General features: G+C 39.1%; 1 long non-coding RNA gene across 1 annotated transcript; it reads left to right on the top strand.

Moving 5' to 3' along the window:
• Positions 1-1,573: 1,573 nt before the first annotated feature.
• Positions 1,574-18,642, top strand: LOC118914640 (uncharacterized). Its single transcript, XR_005025699.2, has 3 exons — positions 1,574-1,686; positions 15,084-15,188; positions 16,193-18,642. It is a non-coding gene; the product is annotated as an uncharacterized LOC118914640 (long non-coding RNA).
• The last annotated feature ends 11 nt before the right edge of the window (positions 18,643-18,653 follow it).

The raw sequence follows: 18,653 nt of genomic DNA, 5'->3' as shown, positions 1-18,653 counted from the left end.
CACTCCCTCTTAAAAGTGTTTATTAGGTACCTGTTATCTGCAAAGCAATTACCAGGAACACAAGGAAGAATGATTTTAAATGTTTGGGGAATTGTGAGCTATTCAGAATGGCGGATGCTTTGGCCATGAGAGCAGTCTAGGGAGAAATAAGATTGAGAGATAGGCAGGGTCCACATTCTAATGGGTTTTTATTTTGCAGGCAAATAGGAGCTGCATAAGGTTTTAAGGAAGGCAGGGCATTACAATTGCCATTTAGGAAGATTATTTTCTTCCAGCAAAGAAAAGCATGAACTGGGGAAAACAAGGGGCAATTAGGAAGTTATTGAAATAGTGTGACTATAGTATACATCTATTTTTTTAATTATTGTTTTCTGTCTAGCATCTGCTTTTTGGAAGAGAATTACCCTGACTTCAACCCCTGGCCCACCCTCACAGGGTGTTAGAGTACCCTACCCCTGGTTCACTGTGACTAGTTCAGGGGTGGGCACATAATCTAAGCAGCACCAATCAGACTTCTCACGTAAAACCTCACATAAGGACTTCGGACACCAGATTACTCCTTTTTTGTTTCCTTTCCAAGATGGAATGATGAAGGTTTTGGCTTCCTGAGGCCCTCTTTCCTGCTACATGGAGAGGGCTCTCTGATCACTAAGCCAATATTTAAATGAAAATGCACTAAAAGATGGGGAAACAGAGCTCTATTGGTATTGTCTGAGCCCCTAAAATCTAGGACCTAGATCCAGGTGTGTCTGAAACCAGCATACCAATGGGACTTCCCAGTCACACACACCAACAAATTCCTTTTCTGCTTGAGCGAGCTTGAGTTAGTTTTTTGTCACTTGCAACTGAATGCTTCCTGACTAAGAAACCCGGCAGGAATCATGAGGACCTGAGTTGAGGCTGGAAGGCTGGTTTCAGGGAAGTTAATGGAGCTACTCAGGGAACAGAGAAGCTGGCTTCTTACCCGCAGAATACGTTGTGTTTCCCCCATTCTTGTCTTCTTGAAGAAAGAATTCAGCAGAGAAACTACATAGCAAGAAAATGCAGCAAGGAATTTATTGGGATAAAGCAAAAAGTACACTCTCAAGACTGCAGAGTGGCTGTCTGGAAACGAGAAGCAGCCCCGCTATTAGGGTTAGATTGGCTTTTATTTTCTATTAAGATGGCAGGAAGTCCCGCCCTGTGCCTTACATCATTTGATTGACAGGTTGATTAACAGCTATAAATTACATGAGCTTTTTCTCACTGCGCAGGCAACTTACGCTTAAATTCCTAAGTGAAACCTACAGTGGGGGCAAAACCGCAATGCTAATTAGATTTAGATGTTATTTTTAACGAGGTAGGGTTACTTTCGGACAAGGGCTTCGGGCCTTTCGAGTGCCCTCTAATCAGGGAAGGCCCGGTGGTCCTAGGCGTCTTGACAATCTAGGTGTTCTTGACAGCTGGGCTTTCTGGTAAACTAGGTATCCTCGACTGTGGAACTGGGAGCTAAGGAGGGCTTACTGGTTGGCCGGGGAGGAGTCTTCCTTGGTGACGGGCTGGTGCCTTTCTCTGGCTTATATCTAACTGGCTGAGTGAGAAGTGCTAACAGAGGCACCTACAAAGTACTGAGGGGATGAAAGGTGGACCCACCAGCCGTGGGCCTCCAACTCCTGCACAGACAGGGGCTGTGACATTTCTGCTTTGGTAAGTGTATTGGTGAAGAACGTTTCTTCTTCTGATAGAGACTCTATCTCTCTGGAGTGACCAGATTTATAAGTTTAATCTTATGTTGATTTTGTCTTCAAAATCTCTCACTGGCCATGGTTCTACTTGTCAGGTCTTTACAGAATATATTTAGTCTCTCTCCTACAGGAATCCCTTCTCGAATTTGGTAATACATCCATGCATCTCTTCCATCTTCCCCTTTCCAGTCTAAACATCTCTAGTTCCCTTCCAATGCGCTTCCTGGGAGATCATTTGGCTTTTTAAAGTGGCACTTACCAGTATGTAAAGTTATTAACTATTTACTTATCTTCTGTTTTCATTAAGCAGTCATCTCCATGTGAGCAGGGACTGTATGTGTTTTGTGCCTCATTTATTCCCAGCACCAAAGTCAGTGACTAAAACAAAGGAGGCACTCAGTAAATATTTGCTGGTGTGTAGTTTCTAGTTTCTAGCCCATCGCTATCTCAATGGATCTCTTGTTTATGGCCTGACTAATATGTCATATTGGTGCACAATACAACATTGATGTTAGCAGAACCCTTGCAGAATGGAAGGAGCTGGTTGCCAATTTGTCCTGTATCTATATATCTGTATGATGCACCCCAACATTGCATGGGATTTCGAGGGAGCTACATCACAGTGTCATCCTATATCTCAAACCACTAAGTCTTTTTCATGAAACAGGTACTAAGCCATGTCTCACCCTAATGAACGAATCTGACACCAGGCTCGAAGAGGTCAGCTCTTTGACATCATCCGTGTTACTATCCCCAAATCCTAGCACAAGGCCAGGTATCTAGAGCGTATTCAGTTAAATGTTTGCCAGACAACTGCGAAAGAAATGCCTTCTGTATTTTCCAAGTTTTAATTAAAATGTAAAAAAGGACAGAATATTTTAGCTTTCTTCCAGAAATATCCTTCTTTTGCTAACTCTTTCTCAATGTGTATTAACCCCAGTGTATTCAGATTCTTTTCACTTTTCTCCTTCACTTTTGTCATAAGGAAGGCTTTAGGATGTTACAGTGCATGTACACTATAGAAGCAGTTGAAGTGAAAAATGAATTTAGACTGACCTAACTTGATGTTAAGAACCTATACTCATTCCTGGTGACTGTAACTTTCTCTTCTATAGGTCCCACATCCTCCCTTTGTGGGCAAAATGTCCCGTGAGCCCTTCAGTGGACGCCCTGGGCTGGAGAGCATTTGACCTTTCATGTTGCTGTTGCAGGTCAAGATGCGTGGTGAGAAGAGCTGGGGCAGAGAAGCAGCTACAAAACCCCCCGAGTGTATGTTTTGAAGCCATTTTTGGACTACATAAATTTTCATTTTGTTTAGGAAAGCATCACATATCCAGTGTCTATTCAGAATAAACCACTGATGGTTATAATTATAAGGGATGTTCAGAATGGGGCCTCTGTCCTTCCTTTCAGCATGAGGGTTACCTCCAGCAGTCAGCTCATCCTAGGTTTGGGCCACAGGGATGCTGACTGGCAGAGGCGGAAGTAGGGTGGGAGCTTACTGCACTCCACATGCCCTTCCAGGGCCCCTTCGAGCTGAGTGCATGGGTTGCACCAGCACTACTTCTTTTCCAGCAATGGTAATGACTCTGGAAAATTATGAAGGGCCTTTCTAAGATTCTAGTGTCCTTTAAAACCAAAGAACATATGGCAGTACATGGAGCCTATAGCCCCTCCCAACATAAAACACCATGGTCCTTCTGTCTGAAATGCCTTCCCCCAGAATCCATTGGCATAAAGAGCCACCTTCCCTTGAAATGTACAGGACACTTAAAACAACCACAGGATCTCCTACATGACTAATGGCTGTGTCTTCTCTGAGTTTTGGCAACAAGGCAAACTGGATTTGGCTGTATGTGGGCCAAATCAGTAGGCCTGCAGCGTCATTTTGTTCATACTAATTTGAGGAGGCTGTCACTTTCCTCAAATCCGTGGCAGCTGGTATGATTACTATCAGATCTCTACTATCACATTCCTTCTCTCCATAGCTTGTAAATTAGGAATGGATAAACATGCAGACAGCTTACAGGGATGTTATTTTTTCCTCACATAGAGAACTTTTGGGCACTCTTAACTGGTTTACTGAAAAATGTCCCCAAAACTTTATTTTTGGCTTTGTCAGGCATAAGAGACTTTCTCTTCCCACCTCCACCCTCTTTCTCTCCCCTCATTTTTTAAGAAAATGTTTAGAAAAGCAAGAGGATCATACAGTCAGAATATCATTATAAAGCACATTTCTACTAAAATTAGTAAGTGGTAATCTCATAGTCTTAAAAAGTCCCTGCCTTGTCCTCTGTGTTGAATTTATTGCTGGAAATTAAGTAAGCTATAGGGGAGCTTTTAATTATGTCATAGTTCACAGGCCTTCTGGGGACGAGGGACTGAGTTTGGCTACTTGAGGAGTATAATGGTTAATGGTACCGAGTGTTTTGATGAGTACTATTTGAATAAAGATAATGAATAACAAAAGAGCCCTGTAAATACTTGCTGACTGATGGATCTACTGATTGAGTGGGCTTAGTTCGTTGCTTAATTTCCCTGCTTCCCCATGTCTCCACCAGATGGCAGAAGAAGGGCCAGGTGCTTTGAGCTACAGATATTTTTGGTTCTTACATACTAAATGTAGGATGGTGTTAAAGGTAGGAAACAAATACTGAAATATATGCTATGATTTTATTTTTATTGTACTTCCTACATGGAAATATCTTGAAGTAGAGAAAGGATTGTGGAGAACTTAGGTCCTTGGTTGGAGGTTAAAAGTTAAGCCTGGGACTACAGAACAAGGGATGTATTAATACTCTTTCTGGTATCCCTATGAACTAGGAAAGGAGGATGGGAAAACTATTCAGTGGTTTTTCCTCATCCTCCTTCCCTACTTGGAAATGTAAGTAGGAAAGACATATGAAAATGAGATACACTCTTTTACCCAGTGCTGCAACAACTCTAGACCTAAAAGGAATTACATTCTCTACTCCTATTTGGGACACTTTTGAGGATAAACTCTTAAAATTCATTTCAGAGGATGGGTAAAGTTATAAGGAAATAAAAAGGGTTAGTCAGGGACCAAAGGGCCATCAGCCAACAAAAATAAGAGTTTGAATTCTTACAGCCGGTAAATGTTTAACATCCTGGCACAGTCAAGTGTTGCCCAAGTTTATTTACAAAGTTCTTAAATAAACTGGGAAAAATATTTTATTATTCCTATACAAATGGATTTAAAGGGGAAATTTGAATAAAGATGTGTTTCAGTTGGAAAACAACTTCCATTCAATTTCATTCTCATTGGTTTATCTCATCCACATCTAAAAACCAAAGCATTTTTCATCATTTACACAGTCTGTCTTTTGGGATAAGTGGTCATCAGATTACAGTTTAGATGGCAATGGAATGAGTTGAAAGAGATTGTTTTGAGAGTATTCTTTTTAGGTAGTAACCTGCATACTAGAAATGGAAAATTAACTTTAAGACAGTGGTTCTGAGATTTTTAAAATCCATATTTGAGAACAATATTTTAAGAAGCACAGACATATTTGCGATATTTTATTGCTCAGCCACTGTTTTCTGAGGCTTTGACTTTAACCTTTTCTAGTCTCCATGGCAACAAGAACACAAATACAACATCCATACCCAGAGCTGTATCTATGAGGAAGAATTTCCAACTGTATATGTAGTATGTACATTTGGCCTAAGCATTTCAAAGAGAATTTAATGTAATTTTAAACTTAGCAAATTGTCTGAGTGAGTCATAAATTGGAAATAGTGTGTATGGCTAGGAAAATGTACTCTCATAACTGACCAAGGGAAAATAGTGTTGGATTCATCTTCTCTCCAGAAACTTCGTTTTGTCTTCGCACATCTCCCTTCCTGAGGTTAAGAATCTCATGGAAAAACCTGAAGAAAATCATTCTATGACTTCATTTTTCTTCTTTTTAAAATACAAGATTAAAATAAGTGATTTATTTTTAAGCAAACATGAACCTGTAATCTGAGACAGTAGCCTTGCAAAAACATTTCCAATTACTGGCTGTAAATTGCTTTCTTAAAAACCCTTCTAAATGTTTACTTGACCTTCTGAAAGGAGAAAGCAGGCATTGAAATTCCATCCCTGTGTTCTCTGACGACTGGCTATGGTGCTTCTTACACAGAATCCCATGAAAGCACGAAGGGTGATTGATTGTACAATGGAGTAAATTCCATCCTGGACTTTGAATAACACCTCTGGAGGAGCCAAAAAGGGATCCCGTTCTGGTTTTGGTAAGAATAACTCCAATGGTGAGATGCATGGGAATCAGGAGATCTCTCGGGCAGGGATGAAGAGCCACAGAAGAGAAGCAGGAAAGTGTGACTACCAGAGACACAAAGAGAAGCCTCTGCAGGGAGCCTCACACAAATATTTACTAAATGCTCTTTGATTGGATCGAATGATGGAGGTGTGGAGGCCGTGTCAGGCAGTTTCAGCACCCTAGCCCAGGACTGCCTTTGGCAATCCAAATCTCAGGTTACTTGGAGACACCTGATGTTGGAAGGAGTGGAGGGGTGCTGTGCCCTTGGCTCTGCGTGAATGGGCAGCAGCAGGTCCTGCTCCAGCCGCTCCTCCATGGGAAGCCCATATTGAGCACTTGCCTTGTGGAAAGCTGTCTGGGGTGTGTGTACTCTGTGACTCTATGGGAGGTGCTGCAGCTCAACCCTCAGTTTTCTAATGTCTAAAATGAGGATAAAAATAAATTTTAAGTAATAACATTTATGTACAAAATCTAACTCATAGCGTTGCTTGATGTTAAATAAAAAATTTCAACAGCTCTTGTGAAAATGTAAGGTCCTTTTCAGCAGAACATTCTTCTGCTAGCATCCATCAAAGAGGCAGCATAGCTGAGTGGAAAGAATGCTGGCCTGAGAATGAGGCCACAGAAGCAAATGCAAGTCCCAGCAGGGTGGGAACTATAGCTGTGAGACCTGACAAAGCCTTGCAGCCTCTCTGGAGTTCAGTTTTCTCTTTGGAAAAAGTAATATACTGATCTAGAACCTCTTCTGTCTAACATTTTATTATTCCAGAAACAATTAAGAACCTAGTGTCCCTGAGAAGGTCAATTTTACTCCCGACTTCCTCAGGTAACCCTCCAGACATCTTGAAAAAAGAGAAGAGGCATTTATATTCAGATTTTCCAGTTGGATTTGAGAAATCAGAATAAAAGACAATGCATTTTGCTTGTCCAGAAACATGGCCTTAGAGTGGGAAGGAGAAGGCGATTGCTATCTAGCAGAGTCCCACTCTATTTCTGCTCCTGACCTGCCCTGGCCACACACACACATTTCCAGATGAACCATCTGGGATGGCCATCTGCAAAAAGGGCCTGGGGATGGGGGTGGAGGAGGGACAGGAAAATATTTTCTGGGCCCAAGCTAAATAGAATGTAGTTGGTATTGAATGGAGAAGAATACTCACTACTATTGTTTGTTCAAGTTCAACTTTCAAGACTTTCAAAACTTTTTCAAAAAGTATGTGTATATACACAGCACACAAATATACATATACAGATCATATCCTACATAAGAATCCCAGAAAAAGCCTTATGTTTTCTCCAGTGGTCTCCTTCTATTCTTACTCCCTTTCTTCATCTTACTCTGCCTTTCACAATAAGTCCAACCTGGTGAAATACAGACTAAGACTTGAAATGTGCAGAATTCTCTTCTAGATATTCTCCTTGGTGTGAATACTCCCCTTGTTCTGCCCTTTGTCCTAGTGCTCTCACCAAACAAAAAATAAGAACAGAACTTGAGAATTCTAACTAGTTTGTGAAATTGGAAATGCCCACACTTTTTCCATTTGCTTCTGTTTCCTCAGCAGATTTTTCTTTTGAGGAGAAAAGAGCATTTCAAAAAGATCAAAATTAAGCCACATTGAAGGATCAAAAAAGGGTGGTGGCTCTGGGAAAGTATTAAAATGGAATAACACTGTAGATATCTAAAATTGTTTGTAACATTTATGAAATTCCCCAAGCACTTCAAATCTAAGTTTAAAGTCCAATCTTCTCCTTATGTGCTTCTTTCTTTGGCACAGAATACAAAAGAGCAAATATATTTTTAACTCTTTGATGGTAGAATAAAATCTGGTTTCATTGCTGGAGCTCATTGCTGAAGGATGAGCACTATTTTGGCATAGAACAGAGAAGTTATATCTATGTATATATAGATAGAATGATATCTATTATGTAGAATTATATAAATAGATATAGATACAAATCACATTTAGAGAACATCCCTCTTTGCCTTCACCAGAATATTCTCTAATTACTCACACAAAGATTTTAGCACTGTCAATCTATTTGCCAATTCTGTCTATAATTTCAACAGCAGTTTCATTTCTCCTCCTAGAAACTGTTGTGAAATGATATGTGATGGATGTTAATTCTCATCCCAAAGGGATATCATTCCTCAGCCCAGACAGACAGGACTGGACACTTTTGGGAGATCTGGTTCAGAATATAAAGGCACCAGCACACACACATAAACACTCTCACACACACACACTCACACACACACACACTCTAACACACTCACACACACACACACAACCACTTTAGCAGCAACAACAAAAATAACTCCCTTCTCCTCAGTCCTCATCTTGAGATTTTCTTCCTGATTTTGCACCAATACATTTAATCTATAGGAATGGGATAACATTTCCTCTCTTGGCCACACATATATAAGACAGCCCCTGACAGTTATTGGCAACTGTGAATGTTCATCATAGTCTCCTAACCCTGAAAAAAAGAGACCAATAGATTAATATGAACTAGTCAGTACAGAAAAGGGTATGGGGACTGCCATGATCAAAACCGTGTGAGTGAGGAGAGCGTGGAGAGGAGAGGAGAGTAGGTGGAAGAAAGCCTTCACTGTATCGTGGAGTCCTCTGGTGGGCACCCAAATACTGGCTCCTTCATTTAATGCTTGTTTTCTATGCTTGATCTAGTTACCTAATCTCTATGATCCTTAGGTTATCCACCGGTAAAAAGAATAAAATACCTACATTATTGGATTGTTTAGAAGATTAAGTTAAATTATAAGTATAAAGCATATAATGCTTTACAGATAATGGTTATTTTCATTGATTTATAATTTCCCAAGAATAACAACTGTGCCAATGGAAAAAATTTGAAACATTTCTTGGAGGGATGATAACCAAATAAATTTCATATTCTAAGGAAATAATTGAACATCTGAAGTAACTATCTGCAAAACAATGTTTAATATCAAATGGAGAAACAAAAAGTAAATGGCAGGTTGATGCTACAAAGGACACCCTTAAGAGAAATATACTATGCCAACAGTAACCATAAGAGAGCTGGAATACCTATACTAACTAACATCAGACAAAATAGACTTCAAGACAAGGAATATTCTTAGAGAAGAAGAGGGCCATTCAGTGATGATAAAAGGGAAGAAGGAACACATACATGTAATGCTCCTCACAACACAGCCCCAAACACATGGGGCGAAAACTGACAAGATGATAGTAGAAATAGACAAATCAACAATTAGAGCTAGAGATTTAAATACTCCTCTCTCAGTAACTGATATAACTAGAAAGAAAATCAGTAAGGAAGATTTGAACAATACCACCCAACTTGGCCTCATCGGCATATGTAAAGCTCTCTACCACCTGCAGCAGAACGCACATTCTTTTCAGGTGCCTACGGGAAACGTCCCAGTATAGGTCTTATGGTAAATCCATGAGACAAATAACAATAAATCCAATATACTGAAATCATACAAAGTATATTCTCTGATTACATTGGAACTAAATCAGAAATCAGTAGCAAAGATAAATCTGGGAAATCCTCAAATATTTGGAAATTAAACAGCCCATTTCTAAATAAACCATGCATCAAAAAAGAAACCACAAGAGAAATTAGAAAATATTGTGAACTAATTAAAAAAATGAGAACAAACTATATCAAAATTTTTGGGACACAGCTAAAGTAGTACTTAGAATGAAACTTATAGTTATAAATACTCATATTGAACAAGAAGATCTAAAATGAATAATCTAAGTTTCTATAATAAGAAGCAAGGAAAAGAAGAGCAGATTAAATCCAAAAGGAATAAAAGAAAGGAAATAATAGTGATCTGAATGGAAATAAAATAGAAAACAGCAAAATAATAGAGAATTTCAATTACACTAAATTTTGGTTCTTTGAAAACATCAACAGAATTGTTAAGCCTTTACCAGGGCTGCCCAGGAAGATTGAAGTAGGCAGAAATTACCAAAAGCAGGAATGAAAGGGACACATTAACACAGATCATAAAAAATCAAAATGGTTATGAGCATATTATAAAAACAACTTTACACTAACAAATGAGAAAATTTAAATAAAATTAATTGACATTAATGGACAAATTCCTGGAAAGACACAAGTTACTAAAACTGACTTACAGAGAAATAATAAATCTGAATAGATCTATAGCAAGTAAAGAAAACTGAATTAGTATATAAAACTTGTTCTAACAGAAAAGCTGAGACCAAGTGACTTTACTGGTAAAATCTACCAAGCATATAAGGAAAATATCACACCAGTTCTACACAAACTCAGAAAACCGAGGAGAGAATACTTTTCTACTTATTTAATGATGTCAGTATTACTCTGCTATCAAAGCAAGGCAGGAATCACAAGAAAAGTAAATAAATAAAACTATCTTATTTATAGAATAATAAATTACTATAAAGCAAAAACCCTCATGAGTATAGATACAAAAATCCTTAGCAAAACATCAGCAAATCAAATTCATCAGTGTATGAAAGGGATTACAAATGATGAGGAAGTGGAATTGTCAAGGGTAGGGTTCAAATATCAATGTAATACACAATTAAGAGAAAAAGAAGCAAAAACAGTACAAACATCTCAATAGATGGAAAAAAAGAACTGAGAAAAATCCAACACTCATTTTTGTTAAAAATTTCCAACAAACTAGGAAGAAAAGAGAACCTCCTTAACTTAATAAAGGGTATCTATAAAAGCCCACAGTTGATATCATATTTAGTGATGAAAGACTAAATTCTTTCTCCTTTGGATTAGGGAATTCATTGTACTGGAGGATCTAGCCAGTGAAGTAAGACAAAAAAAAAAAACTAAAGGCATATAGATTAGAAAGAAAGAAGTAATATCTTTTATTCACAGATGAAATGATCTTGTGTGTAGAAAATTCTAAAGAATCTAAAAAAAGACAGAACTATTAATAAAGCTTATCAAAGTCACAAGAAACCAGGTGAATAAACAAACACCAGTGTATTCTTATATACTAGCAACAATCTAAAAATGTAATTAATAGAAAATCCCATTCACAACATCAAAAAAATCAAAATAGTTAGAATGATTTTTTTTTAAAGACCTATACATTGAAAATTAGAACATACTGCTGAAAGAAATTAAAGACCTAAACAAGTGAGAAATATATCATGTTCTTGGACATTCTTGACATTGTTAATGTGTCAATTTTCCCCAAATTGATCTAGAGATTCAAAATAATCTCTACCAAAATTTTAGCTGGCTTCTTTGATTAGATACCATCAAACTGATCCTAAGAAGTATAAGTAAATGCAAAGGATATTGAATAGTCAAAACAATTTTGACTAAGAAGACCAAACTTGAAAAACTTACTCTACCTGATTTCAAATCTCAACACAAAGTAATAGTAGGCAAGATTGTGTGATATAAGCATAATGGTAGACATAAAGATCAATGGTGCAGAATAGTCCAGAAATAAGCCTACATGTGTATGGTCAATTTATTTTCAACAAATGTACCAGGGTAATTCAATGGGGAAAGATAATCTTTTTAACAAATGGAGCTGAAACAATTGGATGCTTATTTACAAAAAAAAAAAAAAAAGAAAGAAAGAAAATTAACTTTAAATTGGCCATAGATTTAAAATAAGAGCTGAAACTACAAGATGCTAGAAGAATACACAGGAGAAAAATCTTTGTGATTTTGGATATGACATCAAAAACACATTCATTCAAAATTTGATAAGTTGGACTTCATCAAAATTAAAAACTTTATATCTTCACAGATACCACTAAGAAAATGAAAAGACAAGATAGAGACTGGGGGAAAATATTTGCAAAACATTATCTGATAAAAGATTTTAAACAGAATAAATAACTTTTACAATTTAATAATAACACAGATAACCCCCTTTAAAAATAAGCAAATTATTTGAGTAGACATTTCTCCAAGGAAGATATACAAATGACTAATTAACACAGAAAAAGATGCGCCATGCCATTAGTCATTAGAAAATGCAAATGAAAACCATGAGATACCACTACACAACCACTAGATTGGTTAAATTCATAAAACCTAAAAATTCCAAGTATTGGTGAGGATGTGGAAGAAGTGGAAACCTCACACATTGTCGGTAGGAGTAAAATGGCACAGCCACTTTGGGAAGCAGGGTGATAGCTTTTTATAAACTTGCCAAACAGCCCAGCAATTCCACTCCTAGATATCTACCCAAGAGAAATGAGGACATATGTCCACTCAAAAATCTGTATGTGAATGGTCATAGTAGCATTACTAACAGCCAAAAAAGGTGATGTCCATCAGCTGATGAATGCCTAACAATTGTAGTAAATCCTTACAATGGAACATCACCGCAAGATCTCAGAAGCACCAATACACCATAGCAACAAGCACAACCTAGCACTCAGATCCTGGTTTCTAACACCATTCTCCAATGAAAGGATCCAGGACTCCTTGGAGAAATGGCTGATTCTAGTCCTGAGACAGGAAACAAACAAGATGAGCCTGGAGCATCTCAGTGTCACAAAATGTCCCCAAAGCAAACCAAATAAACAAAATCCCAGAATGAGAGAGCTATTACAAAGGTGTATAGGGCCAACTGAAAGAGCTCCCAATGTCCAAAGCTGAAATAATTAGGGCAGGAAATCAAACAAAGTAATATTGGATTATAATCCAAAATATGAAATAAATATCCTTGAGTCCCTACTGATAAAAAATAATTGAAAAAAATAAATGGGGTGGAAGATAAATACCTCCTATCCAAAGAATTCTAAGTAATTTATGTAGATACACCACCCTCCAGGAAATAGGCTGTAACCACCCCACTCCATCTTCATTTCCAAAACCAGTCTAGCCATGAGAAAAATCAGACAAATTCCTAAAGGGACATTGTGCAAAATACCTGACCAGTACTCCTCAAAACTATCAGTTATCACAACAAGGAAAGTCTGAGAAACTGTCACATGTCAGAGGAGCTTCAGGAGACATGATAAACAAATGCAATGTGGTATCCTGGGTGGGATCCTGGAACAGAAAAAAGACAGTAGGTGAAAAATAAGGAAAACAATACATTATAGACTTTCTTTAATAATAATGTTTCAATATTGGCTCTTTAATTGCAACAAATATACCAGACTAATAGAGGATGTAAACAATGGAGGAAACTGGGTGTGGGGTTTATGAGAAATCTATCTTCACGAATTTTCTGTCAATCTAAAACTGTCCTAAAAATGAAGTTTATTATAAAAGAAGAAAATTATTTCTGCTCTCATAATATTACAAGACTGATCAGAGAAGAATCTATATAGGAAAATCTGGGATACAATCAACTGATATTACACAGATGAGTTCCAGAAAAATGTGTACCATTTGGTTCTGTGCTGGCTTAGTGTGAACAGATAGCCAGAAAAAGTTTTGAGTCAGTATTATCATTGTTACATATTTGGTAGAAGTTTCCATTATTGGAAGCTGAAAAAACATGACGTGGAATCCTTGAACAAAACTGAACAGGAAAATACAAACTCTCTTAACTTTGTTTTCTGTATGCAGCTGATGTCTTTGGAACAAATATCTGGATTTTTCTTTTTAGGACCTACAAGACATTTCTTTTAGGTAATTCTAGCTTCAGTAACTATAGAAAGCTTTCCAGTGCTCAAAGTCCCCTCAGTTCATTTGATGCCTTCTAAAAGGAATTTGTGAAGTGGTTTTGTTGTTATTATTTAGAGGAAGAAACAGGCTCAGAGAGGGTAAGTGATCTGCTCCAAATACATTTCTAAAACATAGTGGAAATGGTACTTGAGCCTAGTCTTGTAAATTAAAACCTAACACCCTTTCTACCACTAAGTGTGTTTTGTGAAAGACTGTCCTGTTCTTTGGTGCATGATAGTCGGCCCCAGGCTTCTAGAACCAGATGTCACTTGTTGAATGAGAGCCCCAAAGATGGGCTTGGACTTCTTAACGGGCACCGGTACAAACCAACCAGGAAATCCTCTGAGCATCACTAAGTCTCAATTCTAGTAATTTGTTTCTTCCTTCAATCTGTCCCCCAAATGCTTTCACCATCTCTGCTTTTTAGATGAATCAAATCAGACTTTTGTGTCTCTGATTCCTGCTTAGCTGGTGAGCAGTCCCTCTGTACCTTAATTGATTCTGCTTTCATACTATAATTTAGCTTTAAAAGCAAAATGTATCTTTTTTTTTGATGATAACATTTAAGTTCTACTTTCTTGGCAAATTTCAATTATACAGTGCAGTGTCACCAACTATTGTCACCATGATTTACATTAGGTCCTCAGACCTTATTCATGGCATAGCTAAAAATTCAGCTTTAAACTTCTCAGTTGACCAGGGACTCACCCTGGCCACTGTCCCTGTTTTGCCCTGGTCCTGACCAGGAGTGACACATGACAAAGAGTATTGGACTGTTAGAGACGACCCAAATGCTATTTTACATAGGTCCTCTGTACTATTTTTAAGGTTCACTGAAAAATGAAGTACTTGAGAATTCCATGAGTTATTATGAATAGCTAATTCTACCTCATCTCTCTTCTCAAGGAATGTCTTAATGTGTGTCAATTCTACTGAAGAAGATGAGGAATTGGGTCATTATTTTCAATTTAAAAGTAATATTTCACTGACCTCTAAAAATACTTATTATTAAAATAGTATAGAGACTAATTCTTTAGCTGAATCAGTCTTTAATAGAAGGGAAGAGAAGCACTGAACATTAGAAGAACAAGCTTTTTTTCAGGGTAGAACTTTAGGTTTTACGGTACCTGATCACTGTTCAAGTACAACGGATTGTACTTAGCTCTTGTTGTCATTGGGGGTATTGGCAAAGAGACACACATTTCACAGGATGGTGTGAAGGGCCTGGGGAAGTGCACTTAATGACTTTTGAAGTCAGCTTTTTAAATCTATAGATGAAATTTCATATTGGGTCACTCCAGTCCATTAAAACTCATCTAATTTATGGTGTCTGAATGCTGACTGCTTCCATTGTGCAGTGCTATGTTGACTATTATTCCTTTTGCTAATAATCCCGAATTTGAATCTGTAGTCTCCTAGGGGAAGTGAGAGTTTCATACTTCCAGAGGCTGTGAAGCCAGGAGCTTTGTGCCCACGAGCTGACTGTCAGCGCTCTCTTGCCTTGAGAGGCTGCCAGGTAACCTGGGAAGAGCACGTTGGGAGGGAGCAGGGGGAAGGACCACACTGCGGTGCTAAGTAAGGGCTGCAGACAGAACACACACTGCTTCAGAGGGTATGGAAATAAAGCCACTGATATGGAAAAGGAGGGCTGGAAGTCGGCAGAATGTGTTGTGGGGTAGGGAACTCAAAGCAAAATGGTAAGGAAATTACAAGGGACAGGCAGAGATAGGCAGTGAAAACTAAGATACAAAGTGACACTCAGAAGTCTGGGCAGGCAGAAAATATGATAATTTTGATAGCAAGTAGCAGGACTTCACTTTCTATGCTGAAGTTCAAAATAAGACTAGTCCCTGACTAGTCCCTGTGGCTAGTTTTACTATAATAAAAAAAGGGATGGGCAGGCAAGATCAAGGCAAAATTTGGTACAAGGGACAAGGGCCAGAAAGTAGAACTGAGGTTCCAGGGAAAGTATGGAGGGGAAAATGGGGGCTAGAGTTTCATGGGTATCGAGTCCAATTTGGGATAATGAAAAAGTTCTGGAGGTGGCTAGCAGGGACCACTGTACAACAGTGAATAAACTTACCATGTGAATGGACTATGCAAAAAATGGTTAAAATTGTAAACTTTGTGTTATGTTTTACTATAATAAAAAAAATGTAAATAAAAACATAAATAAAGAGACAAAATGGTAGCATTAGGTTTCCAGCACAGAACCTCAGGCACCAGGGATGAGGGAGAAGCCCAGGCCTCAGAACAGGCACACGAGGCGAAGGCTGGCTCTTGGGTGTAAGACACGAGGCCTGTGGCAAGGCCAGAGTTGACCGGGGGCATGTGCGGTGACTTTGTGCAGAGATTCAGGGGATGTGCTGGAGCATCTTGCTGCTGTCTGAGCCTGGGGAATGGCTGAGCTCGAAACCGGGCTTAGGTGGCCTCCGTGACAGAAGGAGCACCGCGAGGCAGCTGGATCTCGGGCAAGGCTCATCTGTGTTGATCCCCTGCGGTCTCATTTTTCTCTCCCAGATCTCGTGTTGGGGATGACAGCAAGAAACACCAGCCCTGAGGGGGGAGTCCAGCTCCCAAGGACAATGAACAAAGTGGAAACAGGGTATAGAGTTCCTGATATTTCAGGCCAACGCTAACTGGCAGACAATTCTCCCTTTTAAAGAACTCTGTGCCTTTTCACTAATGAATTCATGTCCCCACAGAGCCATAAAGGATGAGAATTTGGTTCAAATGTATACTTAAATTGGATCGCCTTGTAAGAATGCTTTAAAAAATCAAATGCAGCCACCTGTGACCTATTAAGACTCTTAATGTACTCATTGACATGAATACCTGAAGGGTTTCTACAACAGCTGGAACACGGCTCAAAGATCCTTTGTGTCTGCTTTTTAATGTACTTCCACAGTGACTTTGTAAAACTGCAGACACTACCACCGGTGTGACTGAGGTGTTGTTTGACAACTTGAGGCCTCATCTTCCACCACTGATGCAAGTGATTATTCATACTGCCTACTCCTAATGCCTTAAAGATGAAAATCAAACCCCAAATAGGCTACTAATTGAGAGACAAGGCTTAAAAGACTTAGGTAATCAAAACCTGCATGTCCCTGGCCACAACCCTCCCAAAATAGTGTTTTTCAAGCTCCACTCTCCTTCACTGTAGCATCGTCAGTCCCCTCAAATTCTTCTCATTCGGGTCCCAGCAAGGCTCAAATTCCTTCATATGGTGCTGCCTAAGGGCTCCATCAATTAATCTTCTTGGCCCTAGTGGGGCCCCCTGTCCAACCTCCCATGGTGCTCCACCTGCCCCTCTGTGCCTTCGGTGACTGCGCAGCCTCCTGGCCCGCGGAGAGGCCGGCTGCTGCGGGTTCCACACAAGGCTGATGGCAACCAAGGCAGAGGGGCTCGTATCTGGGCCACTGCAGCTGGCTGCGACAAACCCTGTACCATCCCAGAACCGCCTTTCTACTCCATCCCATCCCCCCTGCCCTTGAGCTTTTTCCATGTTCATGTCAGTCAACAAGTGTTTATTGAACATCTATTATATGATGAGCACCAAAATAGGCTCCTGGAGAATAGTCATGTGCAAAAGAAGTATCATGAAGCTTACATCTCAGTGCATAAACATGTGAACAAACTAATAAATGAACAACTGTTGGCATGAAGTGCTAAGAAGGAAATTGTTGAGATGTTTTGATAAGGAAACAGAGCTAATGGAGCTGTCAAAAGGTGGCCTCATTCAGAAAATGACATTTCATTTGAGACCCAAAGAGTGAGAAGGACACAACCCTTTAAGGAGGCAGCTGGAAAATTTTCCAAGCAAATGCCGTAAGGAGCAGGGAGTGTGGTACATCTGACGACCTACAATAAGCTTGAAGTGAGTGCAGTTAGAGCTGAATGAGAGAGAAGCAGAACGTGGGGAAGTGGCCTGGAGCAGTAGGAAGTGGTCAAGTTATGTCTGGGTGTGTGGGTTGTACCAGGGTAGCCATTAAAAGCAGAGCAATGGAATAATTTTCTTTATGTCTTGCTAAGATCATATTGACTGTTCTGTGGGGAATTAGTAGTCACTTAGCAGTTTAATTAGCAATTAGAGGGGAATAAGTACAAGTAAGGAGAGCAGACAGGAGGTGATTTGCAGGCATGCAGGTGAGAAATGATGGTGGCTCGAAGTAGGACCAGACACTGGAAGTGCTTATAAATAAATGGAAGATGTATTTTGGAATAGGAAGTATTTGTTGATAGATTCAATATGGAGGTGTGGTAAAGGAGAATATCCACTCCAAGTTTCGGGACTGAGCAACTGGATGGGTGTTGATGTATTTACTAAAATGAGGACAGTGAAAAACAGACTTCAGAAGAGAAATCAAGAGTTTGCAACCTATTCAGTTTGATGTGCTTATGAGTTGCTGAAGCAGAACATTAAGTAGGCATTTGCAAATACTCGTTTGTTTATTTAACAAATATTTTTAAGTCTCTATTGTGCCTAGGAAATGGGCCAGGTTCCGGGGATAAAGCAGTGAACCAGAGATGATCTTGACCTTATGAAATTTACAAGCAAGTAGAACAGACATGGGCAGGTATTTAAGTACGATGTAGGTATTGATATAGAACTCAAGGGGCTTTGAGAAGTTCGAATAAGGGGAGCTGGCAGTCTTGGTGGCTAGCAAACGCTTCCAAAAGAAGTGATATTTAAATACAGCTGTGCAATATAAATGAAATTAGCTCAGTAAAGAAGGAGAAGTATAGCAGGCAGAACATGTGCAGAGCATGTGTAGAAGCCTGGAGGCAAGACAGATCAGGTCTTTCCAGGAATGAGTCTTGTAGTACTAATTCTTTCCCCAGAGAGTCTCAATTCTCGTGAAAACTGCCTGCAGTGGGCTGGCCCCATCTGTCCTCCAGACATGCTGGAGTGGACATGGGGTCACCACAGTTTACATTCAAGCCAGGTCTCCTGCTACACTATGTTTGAAAGATCTAA

This window comes from Manis pentadactyla, chromosome 17 (genome assembly GCF_030020395.1).
Source record: "Manis pentadactyla isolate mManPen7 chromosome 17, mManPen7.hap1, whole genome shotgun sequence".
In the NCBI taxonomy this organism is placed as follows: domain Eukaryota; kingdom Metazoa; phylum Chordata; class Mammalia; order Pholidota; family Manidae; genus Manis; species Manis pentadactyla.
The sequence above is the reverse complement of the archived record's forward strand: the minus strand, read 5'-3'. Positions and strand labels throughout refer to the sequence as shown.